The sequence below is a fragment of the Dama dama genome, chromosome 15 (genome assembly GCF_033118175.1).
Source record: "Dama dama isolate Ldn47 chromosome 15, ASM3311817v1, whole genome shotgun sequence".
Taxonomy (NCBI): domain Eukaryota; kingdom Metazoa; phylum Chordata; class Mammalia; order Artiodactyla; family Cervidae; genus Dama; species Dama dama.
Window position 1 is genome coordinate 73475879 of NC_083695.1, and position 20466 is coordinate 73496344.

Consider the following 20466-nt stretch of genomic DNA (forward strand, 5'->3'; position numbering starts at 1 on the left):
CAATTTCTTATATTTTATAAAAGATAGCTGCATAAGGCATTAATTATGAATCTGGACTGATATGAACATGCACTGTAAAGATGTGTAATTTGTAAGGCAATAACAGCAGAAAGGAGGGAGGAGGGAATGGCGCTATGAAGGAATCAAGCTTTGACATATTATTATAATTATGTTTTCATTAATAAAAGTAGGTTGTTAAAATTGTGATGTTGATTATTAATCCTAAAACCAATAAGTTGATTTTTAAAATAACATAGTAAAAGAAAAGAGGAATTAAAATAGTACACAAGACCATATCTCTTTAATATAAAATAAGGTATTAACTGAGAAATAGATTAATAAAATATATATGACAAATAGAAAACAAATAACCAATTAAAGATGCAAATCTTACATTTATTAACATTACACTTAAATGGATTAAATATCAAAATTAAAATTAAAAGTTAAGTAGAAAACAGTTTAAGTGATTTAACTACATACTGATTCAAAGACACACATAATTTGAAAGGATGAAAAAATATATATACCATGAAATATTAACAAAAGAAAACCTGGAATGGGCATACTAATATTAAATAAATAGAGTTAAAGACAAAATTATCTACCAGAGACAAAGAACAGCATTTTATGATGATAAATCTAGCAACCTGTTAAGAAGATATAACAAATATAAATATATAAGCCTCTAAAAAATAGAGTCCAAAATACATGAAACAAGAAAAGGTAAAACTGCAAAATTGAAAGCAGAGAAATGGGTGATTAAATAATAACAGTAAAAGATTTCGGTACTACAATTCAATTATGTGTTGAACAATAATACTGAAGATTGGCAAAGGAAGACTTGAATAATATGTCAGTTAGACCTGATGGATATTTATAGAATAGTGCCACTCAAAAGCAGTAGAATACAAATTATTCCCCTGTGTACACACAGCATTTTCCAGGACAGAGTAGATGCTTGTCCATAAAGTAAGTCTCAATGTGTTTCTTTTCTTTGCTTTTTTGGCTGTGCCATGCAGCTGGTGGGATCCCAGTTCCCCAACCAGGGAATGAAGACAAGCTATGGTATTGAAAGTACCAAACACTCACCAGTAGACCACCAGGAAATATCAATACACTTAAAACAGTTGAGATCATACAAAGTATGTTCTCTGACAATGGAATGAAATAAAATGAATAACAAAAGGAAATTTGGGGTATATACAAAAATATGGAAATTAAACAATACACTTGTAAATAAAAGTTAAAAAATAAGTCACCATGAAATTAGAAAATATTTGACATGAAAGAAAATAAAACACAAAATACTAAAACTTATACATGCAGCAAAAGCAGTTTTCAAGGAAAGGGAACTAGCTAAAGAAGAGCAGATTAGCTCCAAAGCAAACAGAGGTAGGAATTAATATGAGAGGGGAAATAAATAAGAGAAAGCAACTAGAGAAAAAATCAAAACAAAGAATTTTTTATTATCAACATAATTGAAAAAATCTTTGGATAGACTATCCATGACAAAAAGACTCAAATTACTAAAATTGTGAATAAAAAGGAGATATTATTACTCAGAGAAACAAAAAGGATTTTATGGAATTACTATAAACAGTCACTAGGAACATGTCAATAAGTAACAAGATAAAATGAAGAACTTTCTAGAAATACACAAAACTAAATCTGATTTTTAAAAATCAAAATTCTAGCTAGACATAAAAAAGGATTTTGTTATTAAAATATATATAAATATATATTTATTTATTCTCACAGGAAAAGTCCAGTACCAGAGAGCAAAACTGGTGAATTCTATCATACATTTTAAAATGAATTAACACTATTCTTTTTCAAACACTGTCAAAAATTAGACAAGGAGGAAATACTTCCCAGCTCATTCTATAGTGCCAGTACTATCTTTATAACAATACTAGGCAAAGCATTAAAAGGCAAGCAAAACCAGAGAACTAAAGATCTATATTGGTCATAAATACTGCCACACAATCCTCAACAAAATAGCAAGATGATAATTCCAGAAGCATATGAAAAACATTATACCCCACAACCATGTGAGATTTATGCAAGAATCCCAAGTTGATTCAACATATGAATATCATTATAATATATATAGAATAGGAAAAAGCCTACATATTTAATAAACACAAAATGTAATCTCAATAGATACAGAAAAATCATTTGACAAAGTCCAACACACTTTCATGAGAAAAATCACCAACAATCTAAGAATAGAACTTCCTCAAAATGATAGAGTTAGCTATAAAAACATACAGTAACTTTTTATGAAATTAAAAGACACTTGCCCATCGGAAGAAGGCTGTGACAACCTAGACAGTAGATTAAAAGGTAGAGATATCACTTTGCCAATAAAGGTCCACAGAGTTAAAGCTATGGTTTTTCCAGTAATCATGTATGGATGTGAGAGTTGGACCATAAAGAAGGCTGAGTGCTGAAGAATGATACTTTCATATTGTACTGCTGGAGAAGACTCTTGAGAGTCCCTTGGACAGCAAGGAAATAAAACCAGTCAATCCTAAAGGAAATCAACCCTGGAATATTCATTGGAAGGACTGATGCTGAAGCTCCAGTACTTTGGCCACCTGATGCAAAGAGCTAACTCATTGGAAAAGACCATGATGCTGGCAAAGACTGAGGGCAAGAGGAGAAGGGCATGAGGGTGACAGAATTAAGATGGTTGGATGGCATCACTAGCTCAATGGACATGAGTTTGATCAAACTCCAGGAGATAGTGAAGACAGGGAAGCCTTGCCTGTTGCAGTTCATGGAGTCACAAAGAGTTGGACACAACTGAGCAATTGAACAACAACTCTATACTAAATGGTGATAGACTGAAATCCCTCCTTCTATGATCAGAAACATGCCATATACATCCATTCTGATCACTTCTGTTCAGAACTGCACTGCAGAAGAGAAAATTATGGGAGGGAATAAAGGAAAGAAAGGTATGCATTTTGGAAAGAAAAAGGGAAAATTATCTCTGTTTACAAATTATCTGAACTTGTAAACAGAAAATACTAAACAATCCATAAAATAAACTATTACAGCTGATAAATGAGTTTAGCAAGTTGACAGATAAAAGATCTACACACAAAATTCAACTGCATTTCTACGCACTAGCAGTAAACAATCTGAAGATAAAATTAAGAAAACACTTGCAATTAAAATAGCATCAGCAGTAATAAAACACTTAGGAATAACTTTATCAATTTAGTTGTGCAAGAGAAGAAAAGTGTAAGACTTATACACAGAAAAGTACAAAACATTGTTGAAAGAAAGGAATGAAAGCCTAGATAAACAGAAACATCGTGTCTCCATGAATTGGAAAACTTAATCTTACAAGAAGGATATGAGCTCCAGTGTACTAAGTTGCTCCACTCATATCCGACTGTGTGGCCCTATGTACTGCAGCCCGCCAGGCTCCACTATCCATGGGATTCTCCAGACCACTGGAGTGGGTTGCCATGCCCTTCTCCAGGGCATCTTCCCAACCCAGGGATCGAAACCACGCCTTTTATGTCTCTTGCATTGGCAGGCAGCGTCTTAACCACTAGAACCACCTGGGAAACCCACAAAAAGGACAATACTCCCGAAACTGTTTATCAAAAATCTCAACTGCTGTTTTTCTAGAAACTGACTAGTTGAGCCTAAAAGTCATTTAGAAGTGTAAAGGACCTGGAATAGACAAAAGTTTTTATTATGAAGAACAAAGGTGGAGAACTCGCTTCCTAATTTTAAATTACATAAAGCTATAATAATTTACATAGCAGCAGCATAAGGAGAGATGTATAGAGCAAAAGTATAAAATTAGGAGTTTAGCTAGATGGATAGATACATAAATAGCTAGATACATAGTTGAATAGATATACACATACCTGTTATCTCACACATCTATTGATTGTAAAGAGATCTATATCAATATCTATCTGTATGCTAGTAATGTGTAGCACTGTCAATTTCTTATTTCAAGAAAAGGTTATTACTTTTGAAACACAGATTTAGGCTATGACTGAGGAACAATGGTCACCTCATGGAAGTATATCGAATTTCAGTATTAGTTATTTTGTGCAGAAGAAAAATAGCCTTGCAAAAGGATACACTTTGCACTTTGTAAAAATCAGCAAAGATCCTGGACCAACTAGAATTAGTTGTGAAATTACATTTTCTCGGTCTTAGTATCATCTTACAATTTTAAATATGCTTTATTAACTTCACTGCAGTTTTATCACAGATGACTAAAAATGGGATGGGGAAGGGGGTTCAGGATGGGGAACACATATATCACATTTTTAAGAGTGGCAAAACAAATAAAAAATTATGATTGGACAGAGAAAGTCACAGTTATGTCTTCCCAACTTTTGGGCGATCTATATCTATATGCAATAATGCAGACCTTTTTCTTTTTCAACGTACCTAATTCTACATTATGTGGGCTACAACCTTCCTTCTAACCACTGATTGGAAATTTATTGTATCATTGTCCTACTTTAAAGATTGAGTCACCTGCCTTGAGCTGCAACTGAATAGCCACTAACAAAGTAAATAAATTTATCAAGCCCTAGAAGCTCCACTTCTGTTTAAAAAAAAAAAAAATCCCTTGTTACTTTCCAAAAGTGATCCTTGGGTAATGCCAAACAGGAATTAATACTTTCATTGATGAGAAATTAAGATTATTCTTTTCCCTATGATGAAAATTTATGAAAATAGCAAAAAAAAAATTACATAATGCCAATGTATTATAGTAAGAACATATCAAAAACATAATATAAAAACTGTTTTCTACCAAAAGTTTGGTGTCTGGTAGAAATGAGGGGAAGTCCTCAATTTTAATAATGATCATGGCCAACTCAGAAGATAATGATGTTGCTGTGGAATTAAATTGTCATTTCTTAACTGCATGGTTCAGGTAAGTAAATGACAAGTAGGATAATTTATTAGTTTAAAATCCTCCAGGAGAGTCACTTTGTTAGTCTTTAATTGTTGTATGAACCAGTTGCTCAGTTGTGTCCGACTCTTTGGGACCCCATGGACTGCAGTCTACCAGGATCCTCCATCCATGGAATTTTCCAGGCAGGAGTACTGGAGTGGATTGCCGTTTCCTTCTCCAGGGGATCTTCCCAACCCAAGGATCGAACCCAGGTCTCCTGCATTATAGGCAGACACTTTACTATCTGAGCCACAAGGGAAGCTTAATTGTTGCATAAGTTACTACAAATGCAGTGGCTTCAAAGAAAATACATAATCTCTTTTTCACAGTTTATGAAAATTAGGAATCTGAACATGGTTTAGCTTAGTCCTCTGTTTGGGATCTCACAAGGCTACAATCAACAGGTTCGATGGGCTGCATTCTCACCTGAAGGCTTGATTATTGAATAATCAGCTTCAAATTTATTTAGATTGTCAGAAAATCCATTTCCCTAAACTCATGGGTCTAAGTTTTTTTTGCTAATTGTCAGCTAGAAGCGACTCTCAAGTCCTAGAGGCCACTCACGGTTCCAAAAGGCACCCTGAAGTTCTTTGCTGCATGGGCTTTTCCAACATGACCATTTACTTCACAAAATCCATGGTTCAATACGCTAAAAGGAAATCTCATATAACAACACAAAATGGAGGTAACATCCCATTGTCCTTTCCATAGGCTACTGGTGAGAAGCCAGAGACCCTGCCTACCCTCGTGGGGAGGGGTCACACAAGGATGTGAACACAAGAGGGTAGGGATAGTTGGATGGGACACTAGGGACTGTCCACCACAATTCTCTTGGACTACTTTCAAATCCAAAAATTCATTCCAAATCCCTAAAAGCTTCAAAATCTATATAACAAAGGAGATATTAAAAGAAACCTCAAAATAAGGGGGATATTTTCTGGGACACATTTTGTGCTTCAAAAACTAATATGTATTGTTCCCTCAGGAATATCACTGTAATAACAATGAATTAATTGGGGCCAACATGCTGGAACTAATTTCCTCACCAGTATTCCATTGGTCATATTCATGACCGTCATATCAAAAGCCCCTGCAACAAGAATACAAATGGAAACCCCCAGATAGAGGCCACTTTGAAAAAAGCAACCACAAGTTTTATTGTCATCTTCCACAGATGGAGGTTGTATGCATTCTTATGTTTTTGTATTCTGAGAATAACTTTCTGTTGCTTCTAAAACTGGTTGGCTCAGCCACTGGAGCCTTGAGGACCTAATTAACCCAAGGCCAAGATAGAACATCCTCTCTTATTTTTTTTTCAACTGCAATTATTTGAGGCTGAAAACATACACATCTGTGATATACTAGGGATGAGTGGAACCATGCCTGTCAATCATATATCTGAAAGGAGGCAAAGGTCCAGAAATCCCTCACTTAAACGTGGATATACTACTATACTTTATTCTCTTTCATTTTGAAAGATTAAATTATGCATCACACTCATGTCTCAAATTGATGGCAGAATGATTCAAAGGCAAATATTTGTTGCAGCTTTTGACCCAGCATTGAAACACTTCCAAAGCCAAATCTCAATTCTGGCAAAGTGATAAATTCTTAGGAAAGAGAGCAAGAAGATACCAAGTGGAAAGATATCATTCATAGATCGAGGGGGCAAGACATGTTGGGTTGCCAGGAAACATGCAACATGACCCACAGGTATTTGTTTCCTGTTGTGATTCTCAAATCTACTTTTTATGCTGACCTATTTGAAACATGACCAAAGAATTAGTTTTTACTACTACAGAGTTAGTTATCTTGAAAATATAAAGCATTTTTAAAAGATTTTTTTCAGCTCTTTTTCTCATTATGAAGATAAACAGGGATGGTGCTGTAAAAATCTCACTATCCACTCCTTCCCCACACCACCTGTCCCACCTCTACCATGCAGCCTTCAGAGGTAAACTCAATCTATTAGGCATTTTCATCAAGTACAAATTCTTAAAAACCAACTGGAGGAAAAATTATTCCAGCTAAAAACAATGTGATGGTTTGGGTGGGAGGTGGAATGGGATAAGAGAAGAGAAAGAAAAAACATGGGAAATGACTTAGATATGATGACAGAATGATATATTTCAAGTAGTTTTAATGAATGGAATTTAAAAAGGATGTCCATTCAGCAGTTCCCAATTCTGGCTGCACATTAGAACTACCTAAGGAATCTCTGAAAATACTAATACTAGGGCCTAATCTAATTACCCCCATGACTCTAGAGGTGGGACACCTGCATGGGCTTCATTTGAAAGCATTCCAGGTGATTGTAATCTGCATCTATGGTGGAAAACCTCTTCCTAAAGCCAGAAAATATCAATTTTATGTGAGCACAAATGCCTTCCTCAGTGCTAATCTTCTTGAGCCACACTTGTGAATTCTGGGACATATCCATAAATTGAAATCAAACCCTCTGGGGTGGTGGTTTGAATATTTTACATTCTCAGAGTGATGATACAACTCTCTTGACTGATCTACGATTCATTGGCTTTTAGAAACAACTGCTGTAGGCTGATGATCTTGCTTCTTTTTTCTTGTTAACCAAGAAACCATTTGGGGTTTAAGATGCAACATTGGGTCTTGAGGGGAAAATTTCTATTGTTTCAGTTCAGTTAAGTTCAGTCGCTCAGCCCAGTCGTGTCCGACACTGCCACCCCATGAATTGCAGCACGCCAGGCCTCCCTGTCCATCACCAACTCCCAGAGTTTACTCAAACTCATGCCCATCGAGTCGGCGGTGCCATCCAGCCATCTCTTCCTCTGTCGTGCCCTTCTCCTCCTGCCCCCAATCCCTCCCAGCATCAGGTCTTTTCCAATGAGTCAACTCTTCACGTGAGGTGGCCAAAGTACTGGAGTTTCAGCTTCAGCATCAGTCCTTCCAATGAACACTCAGGACTGATCTCCTTTAGGATGGACTGGTTGGATCTCCTTGCAGTCCAAGGGACTCTCAAGAATCTTCTCCAACACCATAGTTCAAAAGCATCAATTTTTCGGCGCTCAGCTTTCTTCACAGTCCAACTCTCACATCCATACATGACCACTGGAAAAACCATAGCCTGGACCAGACAGACCTTTGTTGGCAAAGTAATGTCTCTGCTTTTTAATATGCTATCTAGGTTGGTCATAACTTTCCTTCCAAGAAGTAAGCGTCTTTTAATTTCATGGCGGCAGTCACCATCTGCAGTGATTTTGGAGCCCAAAAAATAAAGTCTGACACTGTTTCCACTGTCTCCCCATCTATTTCCCATGAGGTGATGGGCCAGATGCCATGATCTTAGTTTTCTGAATGTTAAGCTTTAAGCCAACTTTTTCACTCTCCTCTTTCACTTTCATCAAGAGGCTTTTTAGTTCCTCTTCACTCTCTGCCATAAGGGTGGTGTCATCTGCATATCTGAGGTTATTGATATTTCTCCCAGCAATCTTGATTCCAGCTTGTGCTTCTTCCAGCCCAGCATTTCTCATGAGGTACTCTGCATATAAGTTAAATAAGCAGGGTGACAATATACAGCCTTGACATACTCCTTTCCCGATTTGGAACCAGTCTGTTGCTCCATGCCCAGTTCTAACTGTTGCTTCCTGACCTGCATACAGGTTTCTCAAGAGTCAGGTCAGGTGGTCTGGTATTCCCATCTCTTTCAGAATTTTCCACAGTTTATTGTGATCCACACAGTCAAAGGTTTGGGTGTAGTCAATAAAGCAGAAATAGATGTTTTTCTGGAACTCTCTTGCTTTTTCGATGATCCAACAGATATTGGCAATTTGATCTCTGGTTCCTCTGCCTTTTCTGTATCCAGCTTGAACATCTGGAAGTTCATGGTTCATGTATTGCTGAAGTCTGGCTTGGAGAATTTTGAGCATTACTTTACTAGTGTGTGAGATGAGTGCAATTGTGCGGTAGTTTGAGCATTCTTTCGGATTGCCTTTCTTAGGGACTGGAATGAAAACTGACCTTTTCCAGTCCTGTGGCCACTGCTGAGTTTTCCAAATTTGCTGGCATATTGAGTGCAGCACTTTCACAGCATCATCTTTCAGGATTTGAAATAGCTCAACTGGAATTCCATCACCTCCACTAGCTTTGTTCGTAGTGATGCTTTCTAAGGCCCACTTGCCTTCACATCCCAGGATGTCTGGCTCTAGGTGAGTGATCACACCATTGTGATTATCTGGGTCATGAAGATATTTTTTGTCCAGTTCTTCTGTGTGTGTCCACTAGACCCACAAACATTTATATTACATCTACTCTGAACTTCCATATACAAAGATATGGACAGTGACTGCAGCCATGAAATTAAAAGACACTGTTTCTTGGATAAAAAGCTATGATAAACCTAGATATTATATTAAAAAGCAGAGGCATCACTTGGCTGATAATGGTCCCTATAGGCAAAACTATAATTTCCCAGTAGTCATGTATGGATGTGAGACCCGGACTATAAAGAAGGCTGAGCACTGAACAATTGATGCTCTTGAACTGTGGTGCTGGAGAAGACTCTTGAGTGTCCCATGGACTGCAAGGAGATCAAACCAATCCATCCTAAAGGAAATCAGTCCTGAACACTCACTGGAAGGACTGATGCTGAAGCTCCAATACTTTGGCCACCTGATGCAAAGAGCCAGCTCATTAGAAAAGACCCTGATGCTGGGAAAGATTGAGGGCAGGAGGAGGAGGAGTCAGCAGATACACACACACACACACACACACACACACACACACACACAAATATATTTAAGCATAGATGAGTAAGAGAGAAAGTTAAAAGAACCACCCCTCCCCAACAAAACTGGTGTCTGTTTTTCAAAAAATAACTTACGGCTCATAAAACAAAAGCTTGTATTACATTTATGTTCATGAACTTTTTCAATGAATTATGTAGTCAGTTGTGATGGATGTTTGAGACAAAAATGTTTTTGATGAAATGGTTCAAAACTAGTTAAGTCAAACACTTCCAGAGACTAACCTTCCCTTTGCCCTCAGAAAACATCCTAAACATGAGCATTATATTTCTTTCTAGACATCTAAAACCATTTAGAACATGAACTTCCACAACACCAGAGTCAAGAAAGAAATTCAGACCATGTTTGCACCACACTGCCTGAAATCCATGGCAGTGTCTTTCCAGGTTCCCTGAATTCCTCTTTTATTTTCTTTCATATATATGTTTCCTAAGCTTTAAAAAAAAAACATTTTTCCTTCTAAAACATGTAAAATATACACAGAAGTAAAAAGGATCGTGTAATAAATTCCCAAAATCCATCATATACTTTTAACAATTATTAACAAACACATGGTCAATCTTATTTTATGCAAATGTCCTGTCTCTCATCCTCTTTCCAAATTGGGTTATCATATCCAAAATCACGGCAGATGGTGATTACAGCCATGAAATTAAAAGATGCTTACTACTTGGAAGGAAAGTTATGACCAACCTAGATAGCATTGCAGCCATGAAATTAAAAGATGCTTACTACTTGGAAGGAAAGTTATGACCAACCTAGATAGCATATTAAAAAGCAGAGACATTACTTTGCCAACAAAGGTCCGTCTGATCAAGGCTATGGTTTTTCCAGTGGTCATGTATGGATGTGAGAGTTCGACTGTGAAAAAATCTGAGCGCCGAAAAATTGATGCTTTTGAACTGTGGTGTTGGAGAAGACTCTTGAGAGTCCCTTGGACTGCAAGGAGATCCAACCAGTCCATCCTGAAGGAGATCAGTCCTGGGTGTTCATTGGAAGGACTGATGCTGAAGCTGAAACTCCCAATACTTTGGCCACCTCATGCGAAGAGTTGACTCATTGGAAAAGACCCTGATGCTGGGAGGGATTGGGGGCAGGAGGAGAAGGGGACGACAGAGGATGAGATGGCTGGATGGCACTGCCGGCTCGATGGGCATGAGTTTGAGTACACTCCAGGAGTTTGTGATGGACAGGGAGGCCTGGTGTGCTGCGATTCTTGGGTCGCAAAGAGTCGGACACAACTGAGCGACTGAACTGAACTGAACTGATCATTTTTTCTGTGAACACTTCTGTATAAAATTCCTAAAAATGGAATTTGATTTTTACTAATAAAATTCAAAATAACTCTGCAATATCAAATATCCAGCCACTATTTAAATTTCTTCTCTTTTTTTTTTTTTTTTTTTTTTTTGTACAGTGAAAGTGACGTCACTCAGTCATGTCCAACTCTTTGGACTATAAAGTCCATAGAATTCTCCAGGCCATTCAGTTTTTGGCAATTATAAAATAAAGCTGCTATTAACATAGCATGCAGTTTTAAGTGCACAGGTATTTTCAGATCAGTTGGGTAAATACCTATTAGCACAATAGCTGCATCATAAAGTAAGACTTTTAGTTTTGTAATTCCAAATTGAAGTAACATTTTGAATTCCACCAGTGATTAATGAAGTTTCTGTTGCTTCACATTCTAAACAGAAATATTTTCCCTCTTGTCTTTTAATCAATGTTTCTCTTCCTGCTTTTTATTTCCTTGCAAATAATATGTCACAGAAACGGGATTTTTGTTCTCTGCTATTTTGTGGATTTTTCTAATTTGTATCCCCATGTTCCTTCATTTCCTATATTGCTTGGAACCAAGTGTTAAATCTAGAAGCATGATCCGATTCAAGTTCGATTTTTTGGCAAGAACATTTCATAGGTGGTTAAGTATGTTACCTATTACATTTCAATCAGTGACATAATTTTTGGTTGACTCTCTTTTTGTGACCTTAAGCCTGACAAATAGCCCTAGGTATAATCAATCTGAAACATCATTTATAGTAGTATCTATAAGGTTATCTTCTAATGAATTTAGTTAGCATCCACTGCTTTGATCCATTATTAAGAGCCATCTCCCATTTTTAATCAGTGCCCCGATGGAAATTACTGGTTTTTGTATTTTCACACTTGTTCTTAGGATTTCTCTAGCTTCTCTTGCTATTACAATGCAAATGCTTTGCTCACAAGTATTACTTTTAAGGGAAAATACCAAACATGTGTTTTAAAACTATGGCACTCATTAGAATCAGATCTGACTCCACAGTAGAACATTTTATTCTTCAATATCTTGTGATAATTCAATACCTTCCACCAACTTCACCTGCTCTGTACTCTTTAAATAATTGTGTCATTTTATGTTCTTACTTTATCTCTCTGACCACATTTATGTCTGACAGAACTCTCTATAAACTCTGTCTCACATCATAAATCAGGACCCAGAGCTCTTTAATCATTCTCCTCTTTTCTAAACTGTCTTTGATTTATTCATTTGGCATCTTTCAATCAATGTGCTATCCAAAACCCAAAGCCATATTTGCAAAGGGACAATTAGAATTGACATCTACCACAAAAGATTATTTTACAGATTAAGGGAAATAATGTACCTATAGCTCCTATCACAAATACTTAAAAATTGGTTGCTCTTTACTCCAATTTTGTGTCCTATTTCAAGGAAACTTCTTTTGTATATATAAAAGTACGTCTTCTCAGAAGGTTGATTAATGTTGTATTGCATTTTTATTGTGGAAAATTTGAAAAAGTCAGCACTCACAAAAAATAAAGGTCATTAGTAATCCTAACACGCAATAATAATAATGATTATAATTTTAAGTTACCTCCTGCACTTTTCTGCATACTGTTTATATAGCTAGCACATACTATATAGAAAACTTTGTATTTTCATTTTTAATTAATTTATCATATCATTTTATATCTTTTAAAATACATGGTAAATATTACACAATGCTATGCTATCATTTGTGCAATACTTTTGACAAAATTTTCTCAATCCTAATTTTTCAGGTCTATTTGAGCAAACTCTGGGAGATAGCAAAGGACAGAGGAGCCTGGTATGCTGCAGTGCATGGGGTTGCCAAGAGTCAGACACAACTTAGCAACTGAAGAACAACAATGACCCTATTATACCTTCTCTCCTACCCATATCCTTAATATCACACCAGTATATACCATATCCTTTCAAACGTAAAAACCTCTTTCCCCTCCACTGCATCAAACCATCCCAAGGGAAACTCTCTTAAGAACTGAACACCCTAAAATAAGAAAACATACTTAAAAAATATCTTTTTTCAAAAATGAAGGAAACAGAGAGCCTCTTAGACTACAGCATTCAGAGGTGAATTGAAGCCCAAGTTCCAACCATTTGTCTCACTTTTAGTTACTAGATCATTTTATTTTCAAATTCTATCACCTTCCTACTTTACATTTAAAAGAAAGAAAAATGGCCATTGATTGCTAGTCTTATTGGCATGCATAAATGTGTTACATTTTTCACTCTCCTAAACTGATAAAAGTTCCTACCAACAAAATTATCTCTTTGAGATCTCAAATGACTTAATAAATTCAGCTTCATATTAAAGTCAAATGGATCAGAATATCCTACATGCTCCCAAACTAGATACTTTGCTGTTGATTTTCTACTCTTTGAGACCTTAAGTAGCTTTCAACCCACAAGGCACTACTCATTTTCCAGAAAATTTGAACTGATGTAAAATCCACTAGAGACTATCACATATAATAAAATAAAAACATATTACCACCACTTCCTTTCCATAGTCTATTAATTTGGTAATCCTATCAAAAAGCTATTACATCCCATCTGTCAATTTTTTTCTTTATAAACCAATTCTATTTATTGTTCATGATTTTGTTACCTTTGAGAGGTTTTTTACAGGTTCTTCTTTTAATAGTTGTCCCATTATTGAAGGATATAAGTTACATTCACTGAGCCATAATTACCATGATAGCGGTTATTCCTATCCTAGAAAACTGATACAATGTCGGCATTCAATTCTGTCATTTCCCAGTTCTCAGTAAATTTTCACAAATAACCATCAGCAGTGGTTCAGTAAGTTTTTCAACAAAATCCATTAACACCTTAGATGACAGATCATTCAGACCTTACATGCTTATTTTACCCAAGTGTACTATTACCTGTTTTTAATCAACAGCTATTTTTGAAAGTATTAAGTTACATTGAAATCCTAGAGTGAAAATAATGATTTTGTGTAAAGTAATTTCTTTGCGTGAAATAAAATACCCATATTCACTCTGTACAATAAGAATGGCAATATTCTGAGGAGATACACGTAGGAGTTCATAACACAGTGTGAAGTCTGTATTTACAGAGCATCTCTTTCCTACTCTGAATATTCCAACTTGTACCATCCCCCCTTGGTTCTACAGAAGATACACTGTTCTAGTCCTGTGACTTCTCTTATAGCTTCTGAATATGAAAATGAAACACCTAAATATAAATAACCAAATATATAATCCACATTTTGTTGTTGTTCAGTCACTAAGTTGTGTCCAACTCTTTGCAACCCCATGGACTGCAGCATGCTAGGCTTCCCTACCTTCACTATCTCCGGAGTTTGCTCAAACTCATGTCCATTGAGTTGGTTATGCTATCCAACGGGCATCCTCTGTTGCCTTCTTCTCCTTCTGTCCTCAGTCTTTCCCAGCATCAGGGTCTTTTTCAATGAGTCAGTTCTTCACATCAGGTGGCCAAAGTATTGGAGCTTCAGCTTCAGTCCATTTACGTTCAAGTAAAATAAAAGTGTGAAATTATCTTTTAACTGGGATCTTTACAAATGCAGTGTTGTTTGTGATGATAGGTTTTATTTTCTAATTTTTTTCAGAGTCACAGTCTTATATCTATATTCCAATAGATTTATGTAGGAGGTGAGTTGGAAAGATGGCTGTTTCCCTAAAATAGGCTAACGTTATTGGTGCTCAGAGTCAGTTATTTTAACCTTTGGAAAGTTTGAAGGATATACGAGTTTATTTTTTCCCCTCACCAGATATTGGTACAATTCTGATCCCTAGACCATAGACTTTAATAGGATTTGAGTACAAATGAAGAAAACACCTGTAAAACTTAAGAAGTGAGTTGATGGCGGATGGTGGGGAAGGCCTCAGTTGAATGTAGTTGTCCCAGGAAGAGATTAAATATTCATAGGTCACAAGTTTCATGTGTTTTACTGCAGAGTAATAAAGTAATCATCCAAAATTATTCTTCTAGGTCTTTACAACATGAGGGATACAATCCCCTCTAAGTTGTGCCCTTGATATATCATAGTTCATTTGTAGAACCCTGACAGGGAAAGTCATCTAACTGGTTTCAAATTCAAGGCACTTCCACTGGGCACATTTTCCTTGTCTTCCTTATGAATGAGGAATCCTGGAAACAATGTTAAATAAACCAGGAATTATAGTATCAATGATGACAGAGTCAAAGGCCAAGATAGAGAATGGAAGAGATGAAAAGGGAACTGGCAGAGCTAAATGAGAGAACAAGTAATATATTTTAAATGATTTGTGATGAAGAGCTAATTGTAATGGACAAGATATAATACCACCATTCATAAATAAGTGAAAGAAACAGAAGTAATTACAGATTGCCTGTAAAAATTGCTGTCATAAATTTACAAAGTTATTAATGGTACTGAAGTCTATCACCATAAACCAAATACATAGAAAAGCAACATAGTATAAGGAAATAATTGGAATTAGGTTCAGGGAAGTAACAAAAAACCTAAACTCTTTATACTTTAAGTAAAATAAAAAGGCTCTATTATATATAATACACACACACACACACACACACATATATATATATGTTTGTCAATGCAGGCCTGGTGCATGACTTTGTTTCAAAAAGTTTTCAGGGACCTACATTTCCTCTGATTTTCTACTCCACTATCATAAAAGAATGACTTTAATTCTCACAATCCAAGAGGGGATTCCAGAAACCAAAGGGATATTTCAACTGTAGAATGGAAAAACTGAGGAAAACAGGTCCGCGATACCTGACATGGAATATACATTGTTTCCAAGTGCACATGAAACATTCACTAAAATAGACCATGTTCTGGGCCATAAAATAAACTGTACAAGTCTGAAAAACTTGAACTTATACAAAATATCTTTTCTGATTATAATGAAATTCATAAACCAATCATCAAAAAATAAAGGAAAAGTGAAAACATTTGAAAATTAAGCAACATACATCTCAAAAAGCCTTAAGTCAATGAGAAAAATCAAGGAATAAAATTAGAAAATATTTTATCTGGATAGGAAAGCACAACATCTACAATGTTGGGGAATGCTGCTAAAGTAGTGCACGGGAGAAATTTATAGCAATAAAGTAAAGAGATGTGGGAACTGTGGAGATTTAAGCCAGGGGGGCAAAGTTTCAGTTACACAAGATGAAGGAGTTCCAGGATACTTGTGTCCAGCATTTGACTACGGTTAATAATGAATTGTATAACTGAAATTTGACAAGTAAGCCTTAAGTGTTCAACACACACAAAATGCAACTATTTGAGTTTATGAGTATACTAACTAGGTTGATTATGATGATTATTTCACAATGTATACATATGTTGAAGTATTAGATTGTACAACTTAAATATATACATTTTCTTTCTGCTGACTGTACACCAATAAAGCTACGGGAACAAAAAACTGTTTTGAAAGAAAAGACTAAGATTCCACATTAAGAAATAAGAAAAGCAAGAAAACAAAAACAAAATAAATCCAAAGCAAGCAGAAGAAAATAAACAATAACTAGTAGAAACTACTGAAATTGAAAATTGAAAAATAGAGATCCTTGAAGAGATCAATAAAATTGGTAAACCTCAAACAAGACAGACCCAGGGAAAATATCAAAACTAATTTTATAAGGTTTGAAAGCATGGCTATTATTACAAATATTGTAAGTATTAAAACCATAATGAGTGAATACTACAATAACTTTATATGTATAGTTGACAATTTGGATCCAATGCCTTGAAAAATCACAAATTGCCCTAACTCAAACAAGATAAATTAGATAACTGAATAAAACTTAAATTACTCAATATACTGAATTCAGAGTTAAAATCTTTCTGAAATAGAAATCTTCAGACCCAGATTGTTTCACTGGTAAATTCTACCATTCACTAAAGAAGAAATTACATCTATTCTATATAAATTCTTTCAGAAAATCTAAAACAAGAAACCATTCCCTACTCATACAAAGAGGCCATAATTAATGATTTAAAACCAAACAAAACAGTACAGGAAAACTACAGGATAATGTATTTAATAAAAATATATGCCAAACCCTTAATCAAACTTTTAAGTGAATCAAATTTAGCAACATTTAAGAATAGTAATACATAACAATCAAAAAGGTTTTATCCAAAAATGCAAGATTTGTTCAACATCTGAAAAAATATTCAATGTAATTCATCTTATTAATGATCTAAAAGAGAAAAACCAAATGACTCTCAACTGATTTATAAAAAGCACTTAACAAAATTCAGTATCTGTTTGTGATAAAATTTTTCAGCAAACTATAAATAAAATTCCTAAAGAAATGATAAAAAACATCTATGCAAAAATTAAACCTACCTCTAATATACTTGATTCTTACTGTTTCTTTTTTATTATTATTATCAGTATCAAGGCAAGAACATCTCCTCTCACTATTCCTAATCAACTTTATATTAGAAATTCCATTAATAGCTTCATAAATAAGAAAAATAAAGCTATGCACAATATTGTATTGTTTAATATAAATTAACAAAAAGTACAAACTGGAAAGGAAGAAATGGGTCCCTATTCACAAAGAACAGTTTTTCCTACCTAGAAAAATCCCAATAAATCTACCCAAAAGAAATTTTTCTAATAAGTGAGATTATCAAGTCAAAAGTTACAAAGTCAACACACAAAATCAATTGCATCTCTACATATTATCAATGCATGATTGTATATTTATATTTAATAAATGATACCAGTTCAAAAATTAATAGCTTTAAAATAAAATTTTTTTTATAAATCTGGGACAATATGCAAAATTTTAGTATCTAAAATCTACAAAACTCTGATAAAATAAATCAAAGAAGATCAAAATAAAACCATATACTGTGTTCACAGATTTGAAGGTTCAACATAGTAAAACATCCTTAAATACTAGTTCTAGATATCTGATACTGTTTATCATATTCTCCATTCTGCTTTCAGACCAATCTCAAGTCCTCATCATCCAAAGAAGGCAAGAGAAAACATAGTCAGCTGGAGTGAAATGTTCTGAAACTGCATGTGATCACTGACAAATGTAAAACGGTTGCCCTTGGTTGGAGAAGGTCAAGTTAAGAGCTTTGAAAGCATTTGTGAAACAAGAAAATCAATAGTTTTGTGTATTTAATGTCTCCTCTGCAAGCAAAGTCACAGAAGAAAAACAATACCACTTTGTGTGTAGTGTTCCACAGAAGATAAATCCTTTCAAATGATCTGAGGTGGAGGTATACATTATCTGAGAATTGGCAATTTAGTGCAAGCTGATAAATCATTTCACTTGACCTAAAAACATGTAGAGAAGATGTGATAAAATGGCACCCAATGTACACGCTCTTGACATGCATATTTTACATAGATGATTGATGGTTTTTTTCACTCCTTCTCTGAAGCATAAATTTAATGTACTATTTCAGATATGGGAAGCAATTTTTTTAAGTCACAATTGAACCACGATGAAAATATTAAATGTCAACAAGGTTTGTTGTTTTATTTGTTACCAGTAATGTGTTTCTGAGCTTCCCAGGTGGGGCTAGTGGTAAAGAACCCATCTGCCAACGAAGGAGATATAAGAGACATGGGTTTGATCTTTGGGTTAGGAAGATCCCGTTGGAGGAGGGCATGGCAACCCACTCCAGTATTCTTGCCTGGAGAATCCCATGGACAGAGAAGCCTGGTAGGCTACAGTCCATAGCCTCGCAAAGAGTTGGATATGACTGAATAGACTTAGCACTCAATGCATTTTTAATGTGGTCATTCTACATTCAAGTAAACTGTCCATGCATATCCCTTCCAAGACTTAATTTAACATGCAAGTATAGATCTAAATTATTTATGCAAATAAATATAATTTACAAATCTTATGTACAAATCCCAGTGTAATTTATATTTATATTCCAACCTTCATTGTTATAAATCAGGTTCTACATGTTCTTTTCTAACCCTAATACTAGCCCCTTAAAGTATATTTCTAGTCTATTTTTCCCAGCTCTATGGCATTTATATACAATGCCAATGCCAAGCTGTTCTTTTTTTTAAGTTTTTTTCTTCATGAAACACTGTTCTATTAACTGTCTTCTTTTTTAAAAATTAATGATTCTCTATTATTTTTTAATCCATAAACACTGACACCTAACTTTTAAATATTTCTGTAATCTGACCCATGTCTATCCTATACATACATATACCCTAAATCCAGCCACACATCATTTCCTGAACATATCCAGCACATTTTCATAAATTACTACTTTATCTATAAAATTATTTACCTTCTAACTTAACCAATATCTACTTAGCTTTCTCCATTCATCAAATCAAATTCCAAATGCACACTTTACCTTGAAGCCTTTTCCCATCATTTTTGCTGCTAAAGGTGATCTTCTAGGTCTTAGTACTTCCATAATTCTTACTATTTAAGTTTTGTGATACCCACTGGGTAAATACAAAACAGAATCCATGTCTTGCCAATTTCTATTTCTTAATAGTTATAAAGGGCACAGTTTCCTTTCTAGAATTATAGAGTGCTTGGTCCTTACCAGTACACAGAAATAAAACATGCTAAAAAATGGAATTAATTTTAAAAAGTGTTGAATGACAGTAAGATCAGCGAGGTCTACCCCCAGATTAATAGTACATATGATTTCTTTCCTAACACCTAAAATAATTACATTTAATCTTTGTTTTGGATTTCCTGGTGGATCAGACAGTAAAGAATCTGCCTAAAATGTGGGAGACCATGGTTCGATCCCTGTGTCAGGAAGATCCTAAACTTTGTTTTAACAAATTTTCTCACAGAAAACCCATTTCAAAGTACAGATATCTCTGAGAGAAAGAAACCATCTCGGCTACTGTATACTTATCAGACTGCTCTTTTTGATTAAAAAAAAAAAATGAGAGTTTCTTATTAGGAGAAATGTTAGAGATGTATGAACAGGACAAGAATGATGCAAAGTGAAGGGCCATCCCTGAATGTCTCCTGTGCATGTGTGCTTAGTCACTCAGTCATGTCCGACTCTGCGATGCCATGGACTGTAGCCCGCCAGGCTCCTCTGTCTATGGGATTCTCCAGGCAAGAATACTAGAGTGTGTTGTATTGCCCTTCTCCAGGGGATCTTCCCAAGCCAAGGATCCAACCTAGGTCTCCTGCATTGCAGGCGGATTCTTTACCTTCTGAGACACCAAGGAATCCAGATATTTCCTGGTTCCAACACTAATGAGAGGTGTGGTGAACGATAATCAACAGACATTATGTAAAGTGAGTGGGGAGAACAAGAGAAGGATGGAATACTAATCCATGAAGGAAAATAACTGCAGAAGTAAATCTTAAATTCTAAGGAAGGTCCATAAAGGGATTATCATGCTAAAAATGACCATTGAGCCCTTGCAACAAATCCCTTCCCT